This window comes from Cherax quadricarinatus, chromosome 97 (assembly GCF_038502225.1).
Source record: "Cherax quadricarinatus isolate ZL_2023a chromosome 97, ASM3850222v1, whole genome shotgun sequence".
Classification (NCBI taxonomy): domain Eukaryota; kingdom Metazoa; phylum Arthropoda; class Malacostraca; order Decapoda; family Parastacidae; genus Cherax; species Cherax quadricarinatus.
The window spans coordinates 8,668,748-8,695,721 of record NC_091388.1 but is presented as its reverse complement, the minus strand read 5'-3'; the positions used below and the strand labels follow the sequence as shown (position 1 = coordinate 8,695,721).

The 26,974-nt window shown below is 44.8% G+C and overlaps 2 protein-coding genes across 4 annotated transcripts in view; one reads left to right on the top strand and one right to left on the bottom strand.

Moving 5' to 3' along the window:
• The window catches only part of aralar1 (calcium-binding mitochondrial carrier protein aralar1), a 661,842-nt gene that overhangs the window by 483,326 nt on the left and 151,542 nt on the right, over nucleotides 1-26,974 (bottom strand). The gene's annotated exons all lie outside the window — the stretch shown is intronic.
• Nucleotides 1-26,974, top strand: part of LOC128704974 (arylalkylamine N-acetyltransferase 1) — a 129,669-nt gene that overhangs the window by 28,671 nt on the left and 74,024 nt on the right. The window lies entirely within an intron of this gene.

Genomic DNA, 26,974 nt, shown 5'->3' with positions numbered 1-26,974 from the left:
TCTCTGTGTCTGCAGCTTAATGCAAGTGCACTATTCTGCAACGTATCAATGTTAATTGATAATTGTCTGACAAAATTATACGGCTGCACTCTCCACTACGATCCAACATTAATGAAGTCTGAAAGTACACTTGATTCTCTCTCTCTCTCTCTCTCTCTCTCACACACACACACACACACACAGGAGCTTGGACTCAACCCCTGCAACCTCAACTAGGTGAGTACACACACACACACACACACACACACACACACACACACACACACACACACACACACACAGGAGCTTGGACTCGACCCCTGCAACCTCAACTAGGTGAGTACACACACACACACACACACACACACACACACACACACACACACACACACACACACACACACACACACACACACACACAGGAGCTTGGACTCGACCCCTGCAACCTCAACTAGGTGAGTACACACACACACACACACACACACACACACACACACACACACACACACAGGATGTTCCAGAGATGGGGCACAGAACCAAGGGGTCACAATTGTAAGTTGAAGACTCAGATGAGTCTAAGGGATGTTAGGAAGTATTTCTTCAGTCACAGAGTTGTCAGGCAGTGGAATAGCCTGGAAAGTGAGGTAGTGGAGGCAGGAACCATACACAGTTTTAAGACGAGGTTTGATAAAGCTCATGGAGCAGGGAGAGAGAGGACCTAGTAGCGATCAGTGAAGAGGCGGGGCCAGGAGCTATGACTCGACCCGTGCAGCCACAAATAAGTGAGTATACATACAGAAGGCCAGGAAGGATAAAGGGGACATGATAATGACATATAAAATACTGAAAGGTTTTGCCAAAATGGATAGGGACAGAATGTTTCAGAGATGTGACACTGCAACAACGGGTCACAACTGGAAGTTCAAAACTCAGACGGGTCACAGGGAAGAGATAGGATAAAGCTCATGGAGCAGGGAGTGGACCTGGCAGCGACATAGCCAGGAGCTATGACTCGACCCTTGCAACCACAAATAGGTGAGTACACACTAGTAAATCCACACAAAACCAGTAACAAAATATAAATGTTTGCTGTACCTCACTGTTTGATAATGGTCCTTAAAGGACCGAAACGTCAAACTTTCGATCGGGTTTGTTGCAAAGTGTAAACCAGAAGAGGCAGAGAGGAGAAACGAGGCCACGCACCCAGGGTTCCTGCCCTGTGTTTATAATCAAGATGGTCGGCCTGAGTCGGCCAGGAGAGAGATACCGTCAATCACACACCCGCACACTCATCACCGGAAGACACTCCATCAGGTCCAACTCACATTTGTATTTTACAAAACTGAAGGGATGCAGGGAAATCGGTTAGCAGGACTTGAGTCCTGGAGGTGAGAAGTACAGTGCCTGTACTCTGAAGGCGAGGTAGGGATGTTACAGTCCTGGAGGTGGGAAGTACAGTGCCTGCACTCTGAAGGCGAGGTAGGGATGTTACAGTCCTGGAGGTGGGAAGTACAGTGCCTGCACTCTGAAGGCGAGGTAGGGATGTTACAGTCCTGGAGGTGGGAAGTACAGTGCCTGCACTCTGAAGGCGAGGTAGGGATGTTACAGTCCTGGAGGTGGGAAGTACAGTGCCTGCACTCTGAAGGCGAGGTAGGGATGTTACAGTCCTGGAGGTGGGAAGTACAGTGCCTGCACTCTGAAGGCGAGGTAGGGATGTTACAGTCCTGGAGGTGGGAAGTACAGTGCCTGCACTCTGAAGGCGAGGTAGGGATGTTACAGTCCTGGAGGTGGGAAGTACAGTGCCTGCACTCTGAAGGCGAGGTAGGGATGTTACAGTCCTGGAGGTGGGAAGTACAGTGCCTGCACTCTGAAGGCGAGGTAGGGATGTTACAGTCCTGGAGGTGGGAAGTACAGTGCCTGCACTCTGAAGGCGAGGTAGGGATGTTACAGTCCTGGAGGTGGGAAGTACAGTGCCTGCACTCTGAAGGCGAGGTAGGGATGTTACAGTCCTGGAGGTGGGAAGTACAGTGCCTGCACTCTGAAGGCGAGGTAGGGATGTTACAGTCCTGGAGGTGGGAAGTACAGTGCCTGCACTCTGAAGGTGAGGTAGGGATGTTACAGTCCTGGAGGTGGGAAGTACAGTGCCTGCACTCTGTAAGGTCCGTACAGTGGCACTCTAGGGATGTTACAGTCCTGGAGGTGGGAAGTACAGTTCCTGCACTCTGAAGGAGTGGTTTTGATGTTACAGTCCTGGAGGTGGTTAGTACATTTCCTGCACTCTGAAGGTAGGGATGTTACAGTCCTGGAGGTGGGAAGTACAGTGCCTGCACTCTGAAGGCGAGGTAGGGATGTTACAGTCCTGGAGGTGGGAAGTACAGTGCCTGCACTCTGTAAGTTACAGTCCGTACAGTGCCTGCACTCTGAAGGCGAGGGGATGTTACAGTCCTGGAGGTGGGAAGTACAGTGCCTGCACTCTGAAGGCGAGGTAGGGATGTTACAGTCCTGGAGGTGGGAAGTACAGCCTGCACTCTGCACAGTCCTGACAGTGCCTGCACTCTGAAGGTGAGGTAGGGATGTTACAGTCCTGGAGGTGGGAAGTACAGTGCCTGCACTCTGAAGGTGAGGTAGGGATGTTACAGTCCTGGAGGTGGGAAGTACAGTGTGCACTCTGCACAGTCCTGGAGGTGGGAAGTACAGGCGAAGGTGAGGTAGGGATGTTACAGTCCTGGAGGTGGGAAGTACAGTGCCTGCACTCTGAAGGCGAGGTAGGGATGTTACAGTCCTGGAGGTGGGAAGAGTGCCTGTTACACAGTCCTGGAGGTGGGAAGTACAGTGCACTCTGAAGGCACAGTCCTGTACAGTGCCTGCACTCTGAAGGCGAGGTAGTGATGTTACAGTCCTGGAGGTGGGAAGTACAGTGCCTGCACTCTGAAGGCGAGGTAGTGATGTTACAGTCCTGGAGGTGGGAAGTACAGTGCCTGCACTCTGAAGGCGAGGTAGTGATGTTACAGTCCTGGAGGTGGGAAGTACAGTGCCTGCACTCTGAAGGCGAGGTAGGGATGTTACAGTCCTGGAGGTGGGAAGTACAGTGCCTGCACTCTGAAGGCGAGGTAGTGATGTTACAGTCCTGGAGGTGGGAAGTACAGTGCCTGCACTCTGAAGGCGAGGTAGGGATGTTACAGTCCTGGAGGTGGGAAGTACAGTGCCTGCACTCTGAAGGCGAGGTAGTGATGTTACAGTCCTGGAGGTGGGAAGTACAGTGCCTGCACTCTGAAGGCGAGGTAGTGATGTTACAGTCCTGGAGGTGGGAAGTACAGTGCCTGCACTCTGAAGGCGAGGTAGGGATGTTACAGTCCTGGAGGTGGGAAGTACAGTGCCTGCACTCTGAAGGCGAGGTAGGGATGTTACAATCCTGGAGGTGGGAAGTACAGTGCCTGCACTCTGAAGGCGAGGTAGTGATGTTACAGTCCTGGAGGTGGGAAGTACAGTGCCTGCACTCTGAAGGCGAGGTAGTGATGTTACAGTCCTGGAGGTGGGAAGTACAGTGCCTGCACTCTGAAGGCGAGGTAGTGATGTTACAGTCCTGGAGGTGGGAAGTACAGTGCCTGCACTCTGAAGGCGAGGTAGTGATGTTACAATCCTGGAGGTGGGAAGATGCACTTACAGTTACAATCCTGGAGGTGGGAAGTACAGTGCCTGCACTCTGAAGGCGAGGTAGTGATGTTACAATCCTGGAGGTGGGAAGTACAGTGCCTGCACTCTGAAGGCGAGGTAGTGATGTTACAATCCTGGAGGTGGGAAGTACAGTGCCTGCACTCTGAAGGCGAGGTAGTGATGTTACAGTCCTGGAGGTGGGGAAGTACAGTGCCTGCACTCTGCACTCTGAAGGCGAGGTAGTGATGTTACAGTCCTGGAGGTGGGAAGTACAGTGCCTGCACTCTGAAGGCGAGGTAGTGATGTTACAGTCCTGGAGGTGGGAAGTACAGTGCCTGCACTCTGAAGGCGAGGTAGTGATGTTACAGTCCTGGAGGTGGGAAGTACAGTGCCTGCACTCTGAAGGCGAGGTAGTGATGTTACAGTCCTGGAGGTGGGAAGTACAGTGCCTGCACTCTGAAGGCGTAGTGATGTAGTGTACATGCACTCTGAACGAGGTAGTGATGTCCTGGAGGTGGGAAGTACAGTGCCTGCACTCTGAAGGCGAGGTAGGTAGTGTACATGCACTCTACGAGGTAGTGATGTTACAATCCTGGAGGTGGGAAGTACAGTGCCTGCACTCTGAAGGCGAGGTAGTGATGTTACAGTCCTGGAGGTGGGAAGTACAGTGCCTGCACTCTGAAGGCGAGGTAGTGATGTTACAATCCTGGAGGTGGGAAGTACAGTGCCTGCACTCTGAAGGCGAGGTAGTGATGTTACAATCCTGGAGGTGGGAAGTACAGTGTGCACTCTGCGAGGTAGTGATGTTACAGTCCTGGGAAGTACAGTGCCTGCACTCTGAAGGCGAGGTAGTGATGTTACAATCCTGGAGGTGGGAAGTACAGTGCCTGCACTCTGAAGGCGAGGTAGTGATGTTACAATCCTGGAGGTGGGAAGTACAGTGCCTGCACTCTGAAGGCGAGGTAGTGATGTTACAATCCTGGAGGTGGGAAGTACAGTGCCTGCACTCTGAAGGCGAGGTAGTGATGTTACAATCCTGGAGGTGGGAAGTACAGTGCCTGCACTCTGAAGGCGAGGTAGTGATGTTACAGTCCTGGAGGTGGGAAGTACAGTGCCTGCACTCTGAAGGCGAGGTAGTGATGTTACAATCCTGGAGGTGGGAAGTACAGTGCCTGCACTCTGAAGGTGAGGTAGTGATGTTACAGTCCTGGAGGTGGGAAGTACAGTGCCTGCACTCTGAAGGCGAGGTAGTGATGTTACAGTCCTGGAGGTGGGAAGTACAGTGCCTGCACTCTGAAGGCGAGGTAGTGATGTTACAATCCTGGAGGTGGGAAGTACAGTGCCTGCACTCTGAAGGTGAGGTAGTGATGTTACAATCCTGGAGGTGGGAAGTACAGTGCCTGCACTCTGAAGGCGAGGTAGTGATGTTACAATCCTGGAGGTGGGAAGTACAGTGCCTGCACTCTGAAGGTGAGGTAGTGATGTTACAATCCTGGAGGTGGGAAGTACAGTGCCTGCACTCTGAAGGTGAGGTAGTGATGTTACAATCCTGGAGGTGGGAAGTACAGTGCCTGCACTCTGAAGGCGAGGTAGTGATGTTACAATCCTGGAGGTGGGAAGTACAGTGCCTGCACTCTGAAGGCGAGGTAGTGATGTTACAATCCTGGAGGTGGGAAGTACAGTGCCTGCACTCTGAAGGCGAGGTAGTGATGTTACAATCCTGGAGGTGGGAAGTACAGTGCCTGCACTCTGAAGGTGAGGTAGTGATGTTACAGTCCTGGAGGTGGGAAGTACAGTGCCTGCACTCTGAAGGTGAGGTAGTGATGTTACAGTCCTGGAGGTGGGAAGTACAGTGCCTGCACTCTGAAGGCGAGGTAGTGATGTTACATTCCTGGAGGTGGGGAAGTACAGTGCCTGCACTCTGAAGGCGAGGTAGTGATGTTACAATCCTGGAGGTGGGAAGTACAGTGCCTGCACTCTGAAGGTGAGGTAGTGATGTTACAGTCCTGGAGGTGGGAAGTACAGTGCCTGCACTCTGAAGGTGAGGTAGTGATGTTACAGTCCTGGAGGTGGGAAGTACAGTGCCTGCACTCTGAAGGCGAGGTAGTGATGTTACAGTCCTGGAGGTGGGAAGTACAGTGCCTGCACTCTGAAGGTGAGGTAGGGATGTTACAGTCCTGGAGGTGGGAAGTACAGTGCCTGCACTCTGAAGGCGAGGTAGTGATGTTACAGTCCTGGAGGTGGGAAGTACAGTGCCTGCACTCTGAAGGCGAGGTAGGGATGTTACAGTCCTGGAGGTGGGAAGTACAGTGCCTGCACTCTGAAGGCGAGGTAGTGATGTTACAGTCCTGGAGGTGGGAAGTACAGTGCCTGCACTCTGAAGGCGAGGTAGTGATGTTACAGTCCTGGAGGTGGGAAGTACAGTGCCTGCACTCTGAAGGCGAGGTAGTGATGTTACAGTCCTGGAGGTGGGAAGTACAGTGCCTGCACTCTGAAGGCGAGGTAGTGATGTTACAGTCCTGGAGGTGGGAAGTACAGTGCCTGCACTCTGAAGGCGAGGTAGGGATGTTACAGTCCTGGAGGTGGGAAGTACAGTGCCTGCACTCTGAAGGCGAGGTAGGGATGTTACAGTCCTGGAGGTGGGAAGTACAGTGCCTGCACTCTGAAGGCGAGGTAGTGATGTTACAATCCTGGAGGTGGGAAGTACAGTGCCTGCACTTTAAATGAAGAGTTTGGGATATTTGCTACTTAGAGTGACATCTAAACTGTCGCATCTCCGCGCCTCTGCAAAGACACTGATAGTGTGAATGATGGTGAAAGTGTTTTCTTTTTTTTGGGATTACCCTGCCTCGGTAGGAGGCGGCCAGCGTGTTTGAAAAAAAAAATAGGCACATGGAATTAGGCAGTTACACTATTTTATATGATGTTACCCTATTTGATATGATAAGATACATTCTGGCAACTCACGGTGTGCTTGCTACACTATTCTACATGATAGTTACATTGTAACACTTATAGTGTGCTTGCTACACTATTCTACATGATAGTTACATTGTAACAACACTTACACTGTGTTTGCTACACTATTCAACATGATAGTTACATTGTAACAACACTTACAGTGTGCTTGCTACACTATTCTACATGATAGTTACATTGTAAGAACACTTACAGTGTGCTTGCTACACTATTCTACATGATAGTTACATTGTAACAACACTTACAGTGTGCTTGCTACACTATTCTACATGATAGTTACATTGTAACAACACTTACAGTGTGCTTGCTACACTATTCTACAGGATAGTTACATTATAAGAACAAAAGCGAGCTGATCCCAGGTCATATTTCATTACAAAGGATGAATTGCATACACGAAGTAATTAAATCTGTCAGCCTGAAACCGCCCTATTGATGGCTCTCAGCTCAGGCTGACAGATTTAATTACTTCATGTTTGCAAGTCAGTGACAATGGCTGACAGGGAGATATTACCCTATCATAAGTGTGAAACACAAGTAATACGTTGGTAGAAACGGCCATTGACAGAGGTACTGTCTTCCTGCCATATAATTGTGAAATGGTATAAAAAAATTTATACTCTGGCAGGCAAATTTTACAACCTTTTGTGTACACTTACAATCACTCTTGTACTTGTCTTACGAGTTCTTATTCTTCCAATATCTTGCAAATTTAAAAGACCTGTGTGAGACTGTGACGGTCCTCTGCCTGTGGGTCGTTAGCACCAACAGCTTTGTGAACCAGGCATGATAAACACCAGTGAAGGCCTCAGTCAGATGCCCAGAAGCTCCAACGGTGGGTCATCATCTAAGACCGACGAACCTTACCTATCCTAACCAGTGTAAGTAAACTGAGGAACCTTGGCAAGACAGTCTAGTGGAGAAGACAACGTGGCCAGCATCTCAGCTCACAATGAGTGTTGAAACATGGTGTGTGACAGGAATAAAGTCAGGGGGAGGGAGGCTCATGGGCGGGATTAAAAAGAGGATGGATGAGCGGGGAGAGGGATTGTCTGGGATGAAAGAGCGAGGGAGAGTATGGAGACAGGGATGGGAGACGAGGATCGACCATCAAGGTGTGGTCCGATACTCCATCACTATACTCAACACACAACACAATTTTTTCAGAGCAATAAAATGGACCCAAGGTTTGTGACTGACTAAAATTGATACACTACAACTTACAAGAACCTAGAGACCTTCTCAAAACATTTACTGACGTATGTACCCCAATATCTTCAGAGTTCTAGACTCGACCATGACTGACTTATGTACCCCAATATCTTCAGAGTTCTAGACTCGACCATGACTGACTTATGTACCCCAATATCTTCAGAGTTCTAGACTCGACCATGACTGACTTATGTACCCCAATATCTTCAGAGTTCTAGACTCGACCATGACTGACTTATGTACCCCAATATCTTCAGAGTTCTAGACTCGACCATGACTGACTTATGTACCCCAATATCTTCAGAGTTCTAGACTCGACCATGACTGACTTATGTACCCCAATATCTTCAGAGTTCTAGACTCGACCATGACTGACTTATGTACCCCAATATCTTCAGAGTTCTAGACTCGACCATGACTGACTTATGTACCCCAATATCTTCAGAGTTCTAGACTCGACCATGACTGACTTATGTACCCCAATATCTTCAGAGTTCTAGACTCGACCATGACTGACTTATGTACCCCAATATCTTCAGAGTTCTAGACTCGACCAGCTGTTACGACAGCCTAGCGGGTTATTAGGTAACCACCATACGAGGGTGCCCCAGAAATTTGTTAAATATTTTGCACTCTGGCAGCACTGCTATCCATTTCTTGGTGTGTCATCAACAGCAGCAAGCAAAGTGTTAGTAAGTTAATTTAGGTACAGGTACACATAAATACAGCAATACAGTTACACAAACTATCATACAAAACGTGTGCATATTACTCGCCAGGATAACCCAAACAAAGTCAGACAATAGCACAGGAAATCTTAATAACACGACTGGAAACAAACCACAGAACAGGCGGGGATTGAACCCATGGCCCAGTGGTTAACGCATTGGCCTGAAGGTTTAAGCCATGGGTTCAAATCCCACCCGTTCCGTGTTTTATTAGGTTTTTGTAAATCCATCTTACTCGGGTAATATTTCCTCTCAAACTATATCCACTAAGAGCGATAAACCCGTAGGAGTCATCCAACGTCTGAAGAATGGAGGGGGAAAGGGGGAGGGGGTAATCCGCTTTAGGAAATGTGGGCCCCCAATTCTTCGGGTTAACATCAGCACGAAGGAACTTCTCGTTTGGGGTCAAAATGGTTGAACATTCGATTCTTGGGCTACGTGAGGGAGCGCTGGGTGAAGCAGAGGAGGTTGCAGTACCGCTTTGTAATTGTGACCATCTCTGTAGTGACCATTCGATTCTTGGGCTACGTGAGGGAGCGCTGGGTGAAGCAGAGGAGGTTGCAGCACCGCTTTGTAATTGTGACCATCTCTGTAGTGACCATTCGATTCTTGGGCTACGTGAGGGAGCGCTGGGTGAAGCAGAGGAGGTTGCAGTACCGCTTTGTAATTGTGACCATCTCTGTAGTGACCATTCGATTCTTGGGCTACGTGAGGGAGCGCTGGGTGAAGCAGAGGAGGTTGCAGCACCGCTTTGTAATTGTGACCATCTCTGTAGTGACCATTCGATTCTTGGGCTACGTGAGGGAGCGCTGGGTAAAGCAGAGGAGGTTGCAGCACCGCTTTGTAATTGTGACCATCTCTGTAGTGACCATTCGATTCTTGGGCTACGTGAGGGAGCGCTGGGTAAAGCAGAGGAGGTTGCAGCACCGCTTTGTAATTGTGACCATCTCTGTAGTGACCATTCGATTCTTGGGCTACGTGAGGGAGCGCTGGGTAAAGCAGAGGAGGTTGCAGTACCGCTTTGTAATTGTGACCATCTCTGTAGCCATGACCATGACCACGGGCATGTACGTACCGGCACGTACGCACGCCCATTAATGTACGTATCAGTCTCTTAGTCTTGTAAAATTATATGCAAAAGACAGTGGAAGATGAGGTTATCAGTCTCTCAGTCTTGCAGATCTATACACACAAGACTGGAAGATGAGGTTATCAGTCCCTCAGTCTTGCAGATCTATACACACAAGACTGGAAGATGAGGTTATCAGTCCCTCAGTCTTGCAGATCTATACACACAAGACTGGAAGATGAGGTTATCAGTCCCTCAGTCTTGCAGATCTATACACACAAGACTGGAAGATGAGGCTATCAGTCCCTCAGTCTTGCAGATCTATACACACAAGACTGGAAGATGAGGTTATCAGTCCCTCAGTCTTGCAGATCTATACACACAAGACTGGAAGATGAGGTTATCAGTCCCTCAGTCTTGCAGATCTATACACACAAGACTGGAAGATGAGGTTATCAGTCCTCAGTCTTGCAGATCTATACACACAAGACTGGAAGATGAGGCTATCAGTCCTCAGTCTTGCAGATCTATACACACAAGACTGGAAGATGAGGTTATCAGTCCCTCAGTCTTGCAGATCTATACACACAAGACTGGAAGATGAGGTTATCAGTCCCTCAGTCTTGCAGATCTATACACACAAGACTGGAAGATGAGGCTATCAGTCCCTCAGTCTTGCAGATCTATACACACAAGACTGGAAGATGAGGTTATCAGTCCCTCAGTCTTGCAGATCTATACACACAAGACTGGAAGATGAGGTTATCAGTCCCTCAGTCTTGCAGATCTATACACACAAAACTGGAAGATGAGGTTATCAGTCCCTCAGTCTTGCAGATCTATACACACAAGACTGGAAGATGAGGTTATCAGTCCCTCAGTCTTGCAGATCTATACACACAAGACTGGAAGATGAGGTTATCAGTCCCTCAGTCTTGCAGACCAATATACAGAAGACTGGAAGATAAGGTTATCAGTCCCTCAGCCTCAGTACCGCTTCGCCTGAGGAACAAAACACTACCAGCTGCACCAGAGCAGAGAAAAAAATATATTCACTACACAGAACACGCCTTTGACCTTTGGCTCAGGTGTGACCTTCACCTCTTGACCCTACACCACTTCACACCCTTCTCCAGCCATCCAATATTTATACTTGCACTGTTTTTAATACCAGCCGGATTAAAACTCCAATATAACATTTATGTATAAGATAATAAACATGATGTATAATAAATACAAATGAAGGAGCAGTTATGAGGCGGGGCCAGGAGCTAGGACTCTACCCTCTTTGTCACATATATGCAAGCAAATGGCGCTGAAAGAATAGATGGAGGAGGAAGAGAGGGAAGTGAATTTTGGTAAGAGAAAGTATTGTATGGGGGATAGAGATGAATGGTAAAAGGGAAGAGAAAAATGGAGAGAGGAAGATAAAGAGGGCAATGAAAGGAAGAGAAGGAAGTGAAGTGGGGGAAGAAAAAAATGAAGAGAGGTGAACGAGAGGAAGATAGGGAGGGCAATGAAAGGAAGAGAGGGAAGTGAAGTGGGGGAAGAGAAAAATGAAGAGAGGTGAACGAGAGGAAGATAGGGAGGGCAATGAAAGGAAGAGAAGGAAGTGAAGTGGGGGAAGAGAAAAATGAAGAGGTGAACGAGAGGAAGATAGGGAGGGCAATGAAAGGAAGAGAGGGAAGTGAAGTGGGGGAAGAGAAAAATGAAGAGAGGTGAACGAGAGGAAGATAGGGAGGGCAATGAAAGGAAGAGAGGGAAGTGAACTGGGGGAAGGGAAAGTTTTGTATAAGAGGGAAGAGAGAGAAAGATAAATGAAGAAAGTGAGGTGAATGAGAGGAAGAGGTGGCTTTTCACCTAAGAAAGTGAGGTGGAGGCGAGGAAGCGTAAAGGAAATAAAAGATAGAGAGCAATACCGAGATAAGTGGTGGAGGTGAAGGCGTCATGTGGGTGCCTCCTCGTAAAATCAAATTTCAAACCATCTCCACATGATGGAGAAGGAAGGGAAGGGATAGTCGAGTTCCCAGAGCCTCGCTCCCTACCACCACGAAAGGGCAGACAGGGAGAAATAATTATCAAACGAGACAGACAGACAGAGAGAGAGAGACAGAGAGAGAGAGAGAGAGAGAGAGAGAGAGAGAGAGAGAGAGAGAGAGAGAGAGAGAGAGAGAGAGAGAGAGAGAGAGAGAGAGAGAGAGAGAGAGAGAGAGAGAGACAGAGAGAGAGACAGAGAGAGAGAGACAGAGAGAGAGAGAGACAGAGAGAGAGAGAGAGAGAGAGAGACAGAGAGAGAGAGAGAGAGAGAGAGAGAGAGAGAGAGAGAGAGAGAGAGAGAGAGAGAGAGAGAGAGAGAGAGAGAGAGAGAGAGAGAGGAGGGGCCAGGAAAGTCAGAGAACGAGGAATAGGATCATATCAAGGGATCAATCCTGCTTTATAAGCACGATTAATTCCGGTGGCTTAATCAACACGGATGAGTTCAGTACTAAGACGAGTACGGTTAAGCGAGTACAGATGAAATGTAAGAACATAAGAATGAGGGAACACTGCAGCAGACCTACTGGTCCATATTAGGCAGGTCCTTCTTAAATAAATAACAAAAAGGCACAATACCGTGACTGGAATGATACACAAATAACCCGCACATAAAAGAGAAAGCTTACGACGACGTTTCGGTCCGATTTGGACCATTGACAAAGTCGTCGCGAGTATTTATAGTCTGACTATAAATACTCGCGTTCCTTCCACCCCAGGTAGTTCTGTTTGTGACTTGAAAAAGCCCACTGTGTGGGCGAAACGTAGTCAATAAAGGATCACATTATACTGCATATGTGTTTATATTTCCATTGTGTCGGTATTTTATACCATTTATTTCCATTGGAAACCTTACAAGACGGCTTTTTAATAAATCATAACAATAATGGCAAACAAAATCGACAAGGTAGATGAAGTAAAAGGACACAAGTGCAACTAATGTGACATTTATTGTGGCAACGTTTCGCTCTCCAGGAGCTTTATCAAGCCATTACGTTGCCACAATAAATGTCACATTAGTTGCACTTGTGTCCTTTTACTTTACATATTGTCGGTAAACATCAAAATGGTATACAATACCGACAGGTTGTTAGGTAAGACACATATGCAACAGTTAGACAACTTTATTCCGAAACGTTTCGCCTACACAGGCCGAGGGACTGACAACCTCAAATTCTACGACTTTAAGGGTGATGGACTGATTACATCGTCTTCACATCTCTACTGTTCCTGCCTACTTTCTGTATTCGACTGAAGAAGCCTACTGTGTAGGCGAAACGTTTCGGAATAAAGTTGTCTAACTGTTGCATATGTGTCTTACCTAACAACATATTGTCGGTAATTCTACCAAGTTTATTACAAGGTAGATAAATAAGACACAAGTCGAACACCTGTGTTTCTTTATTATGATAACATCTTGCCAATCAGAGGTTGTACTGGATAGTAAAAGTCACTGGTTGGCGAAGTTTTTTCTTAATACAGGAGTTATACACGTGTCTTATCCACCCAATTTATTTTCCATAGAACAAAAGGTGTGATGAATGGTTTGAAAAACCGACAAGTTGAAGATTGAGACACTTATGCAGCATATGGGAATCTTTATTCAGGAAACGTTTCGCCACACAGTGGCTTCATCAGTCCAATACAAAGAGGAAGGCGTAAGGAGAGGAGGAGAATGAAGGACTGATTACCTCATACTCCTCCTCTCCTTACGCCTTCCTCTTTGTATTGGACTGATGAAGCCACTGTGTGGCGAAACGTTTCCTGAATAAAGATTCCCATATGCTGCAGAACAAAAGGGACATTACCGACTGTTCCCTAACTTCGAGAGGAAATCTGATAAATTCACCAGGTTTCTGACCTCCTAGGAAAGGCCTACTCACCCTTATATATTTACCTAACCCATTTTGAAGCTTCCCAAGGTGCTAACTTCAATGACGCTACTATGTACAGCGCTGGCACTAACCTTAACAGAGGGAGAAGACAAACAAAAAAGTGTTGGCACTATCCTCAGCTCAACAGGAAAGACAAAAGTGTTGGCACTATCCTCAGGTCAACAGGAAAGAGACAAAACAGTGTTGGCACTATCCTCAGGTCAACAGGAAAGACAAAAGTGTTGGCACTATCCTCAGGTCAACAGGAAAGACAAAAGTGTTGGCACTATCCTCAGGTCAACAGGAAAGACAAAAGTGTTGGCACTATCCTCAGGTCAACAGGAAAGACAAAAGTGTTGGCACTATCCTCAGGTCAACAGGAAAGACAAAAGTGTTGGCACTATCCTCAGGTCAACAGGAAAGAGACAAAACAGTGTTGGCACTATCCTCAGGTCAACAGGAAAGACAGAGACAAACAAAACAGTGTTGGCACTATCCTCAGGTCAACAGGGAAGACAGAGACAAAACAGTGTTGGCACTATCCTCAGATCAACAGGGAAGACAGAGACAAAACAGTGTTGGCACTATCCTCAGATCAACAGGGAAGACAGAGACAAAACAGTGTTGGCACTATCCTCAGATCAACAGGGAAGACAGAGACAAAACAGTGTTGGCACTATCCTCAGATCAACAGGGAAGACAGAGACAAAACAGTGTTGGCACTATCCTCAGCTCAACAGGGAAGACAGAGACAAAACAGTTTTGGCACTATCCTCAGATCAACAGGGAAGACAGAGAGACGCACCTCACTACCAAGTAATTATTACACATGCTGCTTGAGGCACATCCTCAAGTTCCAGACTGGCACTCAAGTTAATGAACTTTTCTAAACTTAAGTAGCGCCCTCTTCACGGGACCCTCCCCTCACCCCCCCCCCCCAGTAAACAGACTAGATAGTGAACATTAAAATGGTATAAAATACCGACAGGTTGTTAGGTAAGACACATATGCAACAGTTAGGTATCTTTATTTCGAAACGTTTCGCCTACACAGTAGGCTTCTTCAGTCAAGTACAGAAAAGTTGATAGAAGCAGAAGATACTTGAAGACGATGTAATCAGTCCATCACCCTTAAAGTTTTGAGGTGGTCAGTCCCTCAGTCTGGAGAAGAGCATTGTTCCATAGTCTGCAACAATGCTCTTCTCCAGACTGAGGGACTGACCACCTCAAAACTTTAAGGGTGATGGACTGATTACATCGTCTTCAAGTATCTTCTGCTTCTATCAACTTTTCTGTACTTGACTGAAGAAGCCTACTGTGTAGGCGAAACGTTTCATAATAAAGATACCTAACTGTTGCATATGTGTCTTACCTAACAGACTAGATAGTATAAAAAACAACACCTCGTCCTGGGACCTCGGTCACTCGAAGCTCTTGTGAAATGGCGACCAGATTCCGCCGCAGAAAGGCAGGGGAAGGAAGTCACCCCCAATGCCTTTGATCAAGAGCCCTTTCCCAGCACCAAAGCACCCTCTCCTTGAAGATAAATAGAACAATAGCGTTGTGGCGAAGAGCTAAGCAATAGCCATTTCTCAGCGTGGCAAAAAAAAAAAAAACTGACCAAGCAAACTGTCTGTGAACACGTGAGGCTACAAACAGGCGATCTATGGCCCTGCTGTTTTAACAGGTCCACAATACATAAATAATAATAATAATAATAATAATAATAATAATAATAATAATAATAATAATAGTTATTTTCGTTGGTTTTGGATATTTTGTGAAGTGTTCCAGTAACGTTATTGTAATTATCATTGTTCTTATTACTAATAATTTTTCCCGCTCCTTAATAACTATTATCTTCCCTGAGGTCAAATATGTTAAGAAAATGTGGGTGAGTAGGATACATGTAAGGATAAAGGATACTGATCCATCTTGTCACTATCCGGAAAGGTTGTTATTCCCTCTTAAAGCAGAAACAATCTTATCTTATTGACAACTCTGACTTGGTCCAATATCCATTCTCTGCTTCGTATTTATTACCCAAGGCATTTCTTACTCTCTTGCTCGCCCCCACGCCGACAACACACGTTATGCTCGGTTGGTAGCGCATTCACCTCACACACTGAGTGTCCGTGGTTCGATCCCTGGTACAGGTGGGAACATTGGAGCGTGTTCCCTTAAGATACCTGCTATCCCTGTTAACCTAGCAGTAAGTAGGTATCTGGGTGATAGTCACCTTACACCTGTTCACCTATCAGTAAGTAGGTACCTGAGTGTTAGTGGACAGGTGTGGGTCGCATCCTGAGGACAAAATTAACCTAATTTTCCCTATATGCTCTGCGTAACCAGGGTCTTTTTGTATAGGATGTCACTGATGTCAGCTATGCCTTAAGTTGGGTCATGTGCTTGTAGAAATAATAATAATAATAATAATTATTATTATTATTATTATTATTATTATTATTATTATTATTATTATTATTATTATTATACTCTTCACTAAAGCTCCCCACACCCATAATTCTTTTCCCCTGACTAATACATACCATCTAACATGTATGCTGTTTACTCCCTCCCCTCCACACTCTTCCACTCCCGAGCAAACACACTACTCCTCCCCTCCACACTCTTCCACTCCCAAGCAAACACACTACTCCTCCCCTCCACACTCTTCCACTCCCAAGCAAACACACTACTCCTCCCCTCCACACTCTTCCACTCCCGAGCAAACACACTACTCCTCCCCTCCACACATGCTCCCTCTCCCCAGCACTCCACAACACTCACAACATCGCTACATCAAAGACTTGCATAAGATCTTTCAACTGCTGGGTACATCTCGATTCCCTTCTCGCTACACCCTCAACTTTCCACCACCAGTCGTACGATTCACAGCTCAGTTTTCGCCGCCATAAGACTGAAAAGGAACATTTCGACGCCGAAACGTTTCAAAGATACATAAGTGTTGCACACTTAGGTCGATACTGTATACCATTTATGGATGGATCCAAAACAACATGACTTTTAAGGCTTAATATTTCTTACCATCTATCAGTATGTCACCTATTTTTCTTACAATCTACCACTATTACACCCATTTTTCTTACAATCTACCACTATTACACCCATTTTTCTTAGTCTACCACTATTACACCTAATTTCTTACAATCTACCACTATTATACCCACTTTTCTTAAAATCTACCACTATTGCACCCATTTTTCTTACCATCTTCCACTGTTGCACCTATCCTTACCATCCATCACTATTATACCCACCATTCTTTACCATCTATTATCATTTCCCACACTTTTCTTACCACCTACCAGTACTTGCTTCTCACCATCTACCACTTTTACATTTTTAAGTTCTTCCTCTCTCCCTTTCGCTTTTCCCTCACACTTTCCGACATAAAATAATTAAAGCCTCAGAATAACTCATGATGAATTTCTGTGTTCCTGTCCTCAGCACGAGGGAGCTGCTAGTAGACCGCTAGTGTGATGGTATTTAGGGGAAGGGGAGGGGTGAGGGGAGGAAAGGGGAGTGTTTGAGCCAGATAAGACCAGGGACTGGCAGGAGAGCACCAACTAACCTTCACCCAGGATGCACTGGCATGGCCAATACTTCCACGCTGAACTCCATTCTCCACCCACCTCCATCATTCCCTCCATTCATTTTTATTTTAATCAAGGGTAAGTGGTAAGCCCTCAAGGGTCATACAGCGCCTGGGGAATGGATAGTATTCAATTTTTTTTTAACTTACCTTCTAAAAAGTCCCAGTAAAAACTCTACGGTAAGGTAGAGTCATGTTTCACTTACCTTAACCCCCAAGACATACTCAATTCTCCGCTCCAAAGGTTATATACATAGATATGTATATCTCAGTGTATAAACACAGGTATGCATCTCTCACTGTATATACAGATATATGTATCTGTCAATGCATCTACAAAGAGAAGTGTATAACTTTGTGTATATACACAGAGATGTATATCTGTTTATATACGTGTATATACACACATTTAAACACATACCTGCAAAAGGAACAAATTTCTATGTCATACTTTACCATTATAATTATGTAACTAATTACATTTATTATTAAGAATAAACATATTTAAATTTACCAATAAATATCACATTATGAAAAGAAACCGTCACAAAACCGCTATTCAGATATTTTTTTCTAAAGCAATCAGCTTAAAAATATTGAGCTGACACAGTGTAAGATATATATATATATATATATATATATATATATATATATATATATATATATATATATATATATATATGCAAACAATCGCAGACGGGCGACAGTCTAAGGGTAACCGTGGACGGTGACACCTACGCTACTCTGAGACCTCTCTCCCTGCTTTGGTTGCTCCCTTGCAACATTGCACAGCTCCTGATGACGCACTGAGAAGTGTGAAAGTACTTGAGCTGAAGATTTCCATCCCCCGTGGCTTGTCCTGTATATATATATATATATATATATATATATATATATATATATATATATATATATATATATATATATATCTGTGTGTGTGTGTGTGTGTGTGTGTGTGTGTGTGTGTGTGTGTGTGTGTGTGTGTGTGTAAGGAATTGCACTAGAGGTGGATCAATCTCCTACACACACACACACACACACACACACACACACACAGGAAGTATTTCTTCAGCCACGGAGTTGATAGGAAGTGGAATAGTCTGGCAAGTGATGTAGTGGAGGCAGGAACCATACACAGTTTTAAGACGAGGTATTATAAAACTCATGGAGCAGGGAGAGGGAGGACCCAGTAGCTGTCAGTAAAGAAGCTGGGCCTGGAGCCGAGTTTCGACCCCTGCAACCACAATTAGGTGAGTACAAACACACACACATTTGCACCGTAATAAAAATAGTTATTTCAATAACTGCCGAACATAACAAATATTTATAGCATCGATTTCACACAATAAAAAAAAGGGGGAAGACATGATTGCAATAAGTGTGAGTGACGGAGTAAAACCGAACACCTGACACACTGCATTAAAACACCTGACACACTGCATTAAAACACCTGACACATTGCATTAAAACACCTGACACACTGCATTAAAACACCTGACACTGCATTAAAACACCTGACACACTGCATTAAAACACCTGACACACTGCATTAAAACACCTGACACACTGCATTAAAACACCTGACACACTGCATTAAAACACCTGACACACTGCATTAAAACACCTGACACACTGCATTAAAACACCTGACACTGCATTAAAACACCTGACACACTGCATTAAAACACCTGACACACTGCATTAAAACACCTGACACACTGCATTAAAACACCTGACACACTGCATTAAAACACCTGACACACTGCATTAAAACACCTGACACACTGCATTAAAACACCTGACACACTGCATTAAAACACCTGACACACTGCATTAAAACACCTGACACACTGCATTAAAACACCTGACACACTGCATTAAAACACCTGACACACTGCATTAAAACACCTGACACACTGCATTAAAACACCTGACACACTGCATTAAAACACCTGACACACTGCATTAAAACACCTGACACACTGCATTAAAACACCTGACACACTGCATTAAAACACCTGACACACTGCATTAAAACACCTGACACACTGCATTAAAACACCTGACACACTGCATTAAAACACCTGACACACTGCATTAAAACACCTGACACACTGCATTAAAACACCTGACACACTGCATTAAAACACCTGACACACTGCATTAAAACACCTGACACACTGCATTAAAACACCTGACACACTGCATTAAAACACCTGACACACTGCATTAAAACACCTGACACACTGCATTAAAACACCTGACACACTGCATTAAAACACCTGACACATTGCATTAAAACACCTGACACATTGCATTAAAACACCTGACACATTGCATTAAAACACCTGACACACTGCATTAAAACACCTGACACATTGCATTAAAACACCTGACACATTGCATTAAAACACCTGACACACTGCATTAAAACACCTGACACACTGCATTAAAACACCTGACACACTGCATTAAAACACCTGACACTGCGTTATGTCATTTCTATCAACTATAACATTATCACTCAATTCACACAACTGTGTGAGGGAGGAAAGGGGAAAAGGGGGATTAAGGGGAAAAGCAGGAAGGGGGGGGGAGACGAAAGAGAGTAGAGGGGACAATTTCAACAAATCTGGTGCATGAAAAATAAATAAAAATAAGTGTTGAAGGTGATATATTTCGCTGGCCTCGTCAGGAATGGTCAACAAACCGTGTTTGTTTTTCACGTATGCACACGGCAAATCACGCACACGCACCATTACGCACACAGGAAGAGCGCGCACATGCACCATTAAGTACACTGCAAGGGCGCACAAACGCACCGTTACGCACACGCTGACCAATAAGGCAGCTGCCGCTAGGGTTCCCCTGGTCCACACAGCCATAACCTGACTGTCAGCCAGGTTATGGCTGTTAAATTTACAAGCTGAGATACTTTATATTTCAATGCCCAGCCCTAAGGTATACATACCCCTGAACCCTGGGATACCACCCATAACAGTCGACTAACACCCAGGTACCCACTTACTGCTGGGTGAACAAATGTAACAGATGTAACTAAACATGCCCAACGTTTCCACCCGTGCCGAAGATCGAACCACGGTCCCTCAGTAAGGCGAGTGCGCTACCAACCGAACTACAGGACTGGGTTGAATAAAAACCTACGATATTTATTATTTGCAACAAAATATTGTTTGTTAGTGCACTTTTACATAGTCAAATGCAATATAGAAACAAATCACAAGAGTTTAGAGCAAACCACAGGCCAAAGGAATACACCGTAAGACGTTTAAATAAACCACAGGCCAAAAGAATACACCGTAAGACGTTTAAATAAACCACAGACCAAAAGAATATACCGTAAGACGTTTAAATAAACCACAGGCCAAAAGAATACACCGTAAGACGTTTAAATAAACCACAGGCCAAAAGAATACACCGTAAGATGTTTAAATAAACCACAGGCCAAAAGAACAAAGTACAAACAACACAGACAGGATACAGACAAACAGACAGCAATAAAAGAAAGCCAGGCGCTGAAGCATAAACACAATATACACGACAAACTCCAGACGACAAAACAAACACTTCAAGAAACTCATAAAAGTCGCAAGCAAACAAGACGCAAACCAAATGAAAATGTGGCAAAGCAAAACAAACAAGGAATAAAGACAAACAGAGAGGCGAGAAAGTACCCGCCCCGTTTAACAAAAAACATTTAAAACAAACAAGATAATCCGTCAGTTAAAAGCATCGGTTTAAACGGGAAAAGTCCGTAAATATTGTTAATAGTTTAGGTTAAAAATAAATTTATTCATGTTGGTGACAAGGCAGTGAAACATCCTCCTCCTCGTTCTCTCTATTACTCTGATAAATTAGACACATGTGCAACTCTTGGGTATCTTTATTAAGGAAACGTTTCGCCACACAGTGGCTTCATCAGTCCATACACAGGAGAAGCTTGAAGAACAGGAGGAGAATGAGGTAATCAGTCCCTCAGCCTTGAGTCGATGTGGTCAGTCCATCAATCTTGAATAGAGTACGGCATATGAGCGGAGAAGGAGCTTATAAACCGTATGGCAGGAGAGGTGCAGCAGTCGTAGGTGGTGTCACATTTGTTCAATGTGGAAGTAGGTCGTGCCCAAGGGTTAGGCAAGCGAAGAATTCCCAAGTATTAAGATCCCAAGAAGTTGCAGTGTCTGACAGGATTGTAGATGAATGGTTCACAGAACCAACGTGTCGGTTCTGTGAACCATTCATCTACAACTTTCTATTACTCTACACGGGTGTGACGCCGACCGCTGGCCACATTCTGAGAGAGCCAGTAGGAGGCGACAGGCCCACTCTGCGCTATTCTGAGAAAAAAACTCCCCCCTCACTCCTTCAGCTGCAACCTTGCAACACTGCATAGCTCCTGGTGACGCACTGAGAAGTGTGAAAGTACTTGAGTTAAAGATTTCCACCCCACTGTGGCTTGTCTTGCATGTATATGTCTGAAGGAACACAACAAAGATATATGACAGTACGGGAGGAAAGTTGTGATACTCTCTCAGGGCCTATGAGAGGAGGGTTCACCGGTACACTGGTCCGGGGCCCGGCTGTGAATCCCTGAAGGGGCCACATAGCCATAATATTTAAGTTTTTATATTAGTTTTTTTGGTAATTTCAACTATTTTTAGAATATTTAGAAAAAAAATATTATTTAAAATTCACTTAGACTGGGAACCTCACCCTGCCCCTTCGGGCCCCAAAGCAGTCCTGTTCCGCCTGGCAAAAGTTCTCTTGGAGGCCCTGTGTTCTCCACTCCTCAAATATATGTCTGTAGGAGTACAGCAAAGATACATTACAACAATAGAAGAAATCTAAAGACATTAGTCAAAAGGTTTCGGTTCTTGAACGTTGATCATTTTCAAAGATATGTAAACACACGTATTTTAAGTGATCGAGGTCCCAAAACCAGAATATCTTCAATAGAGTTGTCATAAGTTAATATATCTTATATTAACCTTCTTACTACACGGGAGTGTGTGTGTCAGGCTGGGCGAGGGTGCAGGTATTACCCACAAAATATTCTAGACTGTTGGTGCAGAACGAACCTTTACTGCGGATTACGTGTGGAGTGAGTGGAGCTTCATTAAGATCCACTCAGAGCCAAACCTAGTTAGCAACAAGTGCCTTTTTATATTTACCAAAGGTGAGGGTAACAACTAGGATACAAAACAAACATCAACGTCTTATCTCAGTCCTTGGTCTAAACCCTCTCTTACTGTGCTTCTAATCTGTCTTCTGTCACACACTCCCTACATCAGCCTGGGCTTTTGGTTTTGGTCTTTTCTCTGCCTCTTCACATATCCCTCACGCTGGCAGTGATCTGATTACCTCTGTTGATACCTTTCGTCAATCTCACCTCTTTTGATTCCTATGGTCAATCTCACTACCTATTTTGATTCCTATGGTCAATCTCACTACCTCTGTTGATACCTTTCGTCAATCTCACTACCTCTTTTGATTCCTATGGTCAATCTCACTACCTCTGTTGATACCTTTCGTCAATCTCACTACCTCTTTTGATTCCTATGGTCAATCTCACTACCTCTGTTGATACCTTTCGTCAATCTCACTACCTCTGTTGATACCTTTCGTCAATCTCACTACCTCTGTTGATACCTTTCGTCAATCTCACTACCTCTTTTGATTCCTATGGTCAATCTCACTACCTATTTTGATTCCTTTGGTCAGTCTCCGTGAATCTTTTTGACCTGTCTACTTTTCGTGATTTCCTCCCCGCTCTTGATACCCCGAGAATCAATACAAAGACAAAAATTAATGTGCAAACTACAGGAATTTGTGGCAGACTTGGAATTCAAAACATGCCACAAAGTACATCCTTACAGTTGTAGAGTAATACACTACTGGAATGGGATCACAGATTGAGACACAGTTTGTGTTACAACCTGGAGTTTACCTGGAGAGGGTTTCGGGGGTCAACGCCCCTGCGGCTCGGTCTGAGACCAGGCCTCGTGGTGGATCAGGGTCTGATCAATCAGACTGTTACTGCGGTGTGATCTTTGAAATAACACATGACAAACTCAACACAGCTGACGAGACACTACAAAAATAGCAATGCTCTTGTAAATACAACTGAATTCTCTTTATTTCACACAGTCAGTGTTACACACACACACACACACACACACACACACACACACACACACACACACACACACACACACATCCCTAACAAACCTTACATCAACACAACTTTTACACAAATTCTCTACACAAAAACTCCAGAGTGGTAAATCACGGAGGAACTCCAGGAATGGAGGTGAGCGCTATAATAAATTTTCCATGTAAGTTTCCATTACCATTTATCAACATTACAAAAATGAATCCTTGCGGGCAAGACTCGTACGTTCAACTCAGACAGGGAAAACCCCAACCATCCCAAATATTCTTCCAGTCATTACAACATTATGGCTAACGAAATCGTAATGACACGATTGCAAACAAACCATACCACGAGCGGGGGTCGAACTCGCGATTAGAGAGTCTCAAAACTCCAGACCGTTGCGTTAGCCACTGGACCAGCTAGCTACAATAAGATTCGTCCAACTAGGTATATTTCTACACAAATGCAAGTTTTTACGGACGAATCCCCAGCTAGCGTGGCCGCTAGCCTTCCTATGGTGTAGAAATATACCTAGTTGGACAAATCTTATTGTGGCTAGCTGGTCCAGTGGCTAGCGCGACGGTCTGGTGTTTTGAGACTATCTGATCGCGGGTTCTATCCCCACCTGTGGTATGGTTTCTTAACATTATGACTACATGTGCTGGAAGATGCGAAGGGAAATGCAAGCCAAAGCAAGCAGAATTAAAGTAGGGGAGAAGAGTTAAGAGAAGGGAGGAGAGCTAAGGGAAGGGAAACGATTTAATTAAGTGAAAGGTTGGGGAAGATTATGGAGTGGAAATTGAATGAGAGATCACGGGAGGAAGTGCAGGATATAGTCAGTGATATACTGGAGTGCCACAAACATATAACACTATGTTAACATCAGTGGTACAGGACTCCAGAATTCCTTATCAGCAGATTTAAGAAATATGGCCGGAACAGAGGTACAAGTTTTCACCAGAAAATCGAATGACAAAAGTCCATCATGCCTATTTAGGCCTGTTGGATCCAAACTGCATAGGCTGAAAATAATCCAGACACACACACACACAGACACACACACACACACACACACACACACACACACACACACACACACACACACACATACACACACAGTGTTCTTACTCCACACTTACTCTCCTGATTGCACATTCTATATTCTTAATTAACAAAGTTTCCCTCTGCTGTAATAACTTCAGAATTTTTTCCTTATCAAAAGAATATTCTCACCATTATAGAGAGAGAGAGAGAGAGAGAGAGAGAGAGAGAGAGAGAGAGAGAGAGAGAGAGAGAGAGAGAGAGAGAGAGAGAGAGAGAGAGAGAGAGAGAGGGAGAGAGAGAGAGAGATAAGACGGTAAGGAAAAGGCCAGAGCAACTTGGGAATCCATCTAAACACCTGCATTGTTCCCATGTTCACGAGAAAGAGATAGAATGAGAGAGAGAGACAGAGAGAGAGAATGTATGTGTACTCACTTATATGTGGTTGCAGGGGTCGATTCACAGCTCCTGGCCCCGCCTCTTCATTGGTCGATACTAAGTCACTCTCTCCCTGCTCCATGAGCTTTATCATACCTCTTCTTAAAGTTATGTATGGAACTTGCTTTCACTACTTCACTCTCCAGATTATTCCACTTCCTGACAGCTCTATGGCTAAAGAAAATAAATACTTCCTAACGTGTGTGTGTGTGTGTGTGTGTGCGCGTGTGTGTGTGTGTGTGTGTCAAATGTATCCAGTGAACCATTGAAGATTTCACTGACAGCATTTTGTATCCCCAATGAAAAGCTGGGATACAATTTGTACACCGAGAGATAACTAAGTGTAAAGGGACCAAGGCTCTTCAACACCTTCCTTACATGCATAAGGAGGATTTACCAACAGACCCCTCGCTGTTTTTAAGAGGGAACTTTAATTCAAGTCAGTTCCTGATCCGTTGGGCTGTAATGCCTACGTTGGATTGCAAGCGGCTAGCATCAACAGTCTGATGAACCAGGCCACCAGAAGTGAGGCCTGGTATGGCGCCGACCCCTTGAACAGTCAACAGGTAATCAGGATAGATGTGTAAATGATTCCCGAGGTCACCGCCCTTGTAACCCGGTCTCAGACCAGCCCACTAGACCAGGACTAAATACTCAAATCAACAATAGTCAACTCGATAAACATCAAAATGGTATACAATACCGACAGGTTGTTAGGTAAGACACATATGCAACACATACCATTTTGATGTTCATCTTGTCAGACACTGCAACACATGGCATCTTGGTACAGAAAACACCTTGGACAAGCTTTTCAAGTGAGAAGTGTTGGATCTGAGAGGGACATGACCTCTCAGTGGTTACATTCTCACTACTACTACTACTACTACTACTACTACTACTACTACTACTACTCTGCACCTCTCCTTCCGACAGTATTTAAGTCTCCGCACTGTCGCTTGATCTTCAGATAGTTCCTGACTATGGAACTGAACTTCTCCAGGCCGAGGGACTGACAACCTCAAATTCTACGACTACGGCCTGGTCACAGACCGGGCCGCGGGGGCGTTGACCCCCGAAACTCTCTCCAGGTAAACTCCAGGTAAACAAGGGTGATGGACTGATTACATCGTCTTCACATCTCTACTGTTCCTGCCTATTTTCTGTATTCGACTGAAGAAGCCTACTGTGTAGGCGAAACGTTTCGGAACAAAGTTGTCTAACTGTTGCATATGTGTCTTACCTAACAATAGTCAACTCGTACAAATATACAAGTTGATTGAATCATCAAGAATCATCAAAGTCTTTCATTCAAGGCGAAATATACAAATATATTTTAATACGTTTCAATGTTGTGTCCAAAATATTTTTCACTTTGCAACGATGACTGCTGACGACGCTTCTGTACATCAAAATGATCTACTCAAAATTTAAGAACAATAAGAATGGAGGAACACTGCAGAAGGCCTACTGGCCCATACCAGGCAGGTCCTGAGCCATTTTTGTTCACACAGAGAAAGAACAAAAAATGGCACAATACCGTGACTGGAACAATACACAAATAACCCGCACGTAGGAGAGAGGAAATATAAACACATATGCAGTATAATGTGATCCTTTATTGACAACGTTTCGCCCACACAGTGCGCTTTTTCAAGTGTCTCAATCTTCAACTTGTCGGTTTTTCAAACCATTCATCACACAAACAGATTTGTTTGACTTGAAAAAGCCCACTGTGTGGGCGAAACGTTGTCAATAAAGGATCACATTATTTCGCATATGTGTTTATATTTCCATTGTGTCGGTATTTTATACCATTTATTTCCAACGTAGGAGAGAGACAAAGCTTACGACAATGTTTCGGACCGACATGGACTATTTACAAACTCACACAGTGTGACTTTGAGGGACCGAAACATCGTCATAAGCTTCTCTCTCTCTCTCTCTCTCTCTCCTATGTTTACATACACTAAACCAACAATAATCTTTCCATAACCATAGTGTCGTGCACATTACCAGAGACTTTCCTGGGTTAAGAAATCATTAAAAAGGCATCAAGGTTTACCTTTGGCACCTTAATGTAAGCAGGAGTGAAGCCTCGACAGTATCTTTAAGGCTTCATCAAGGAAACCATTCACATCTTTAAATTTGGCCCAGCTAACTAGAGAGGAGGAGGAGT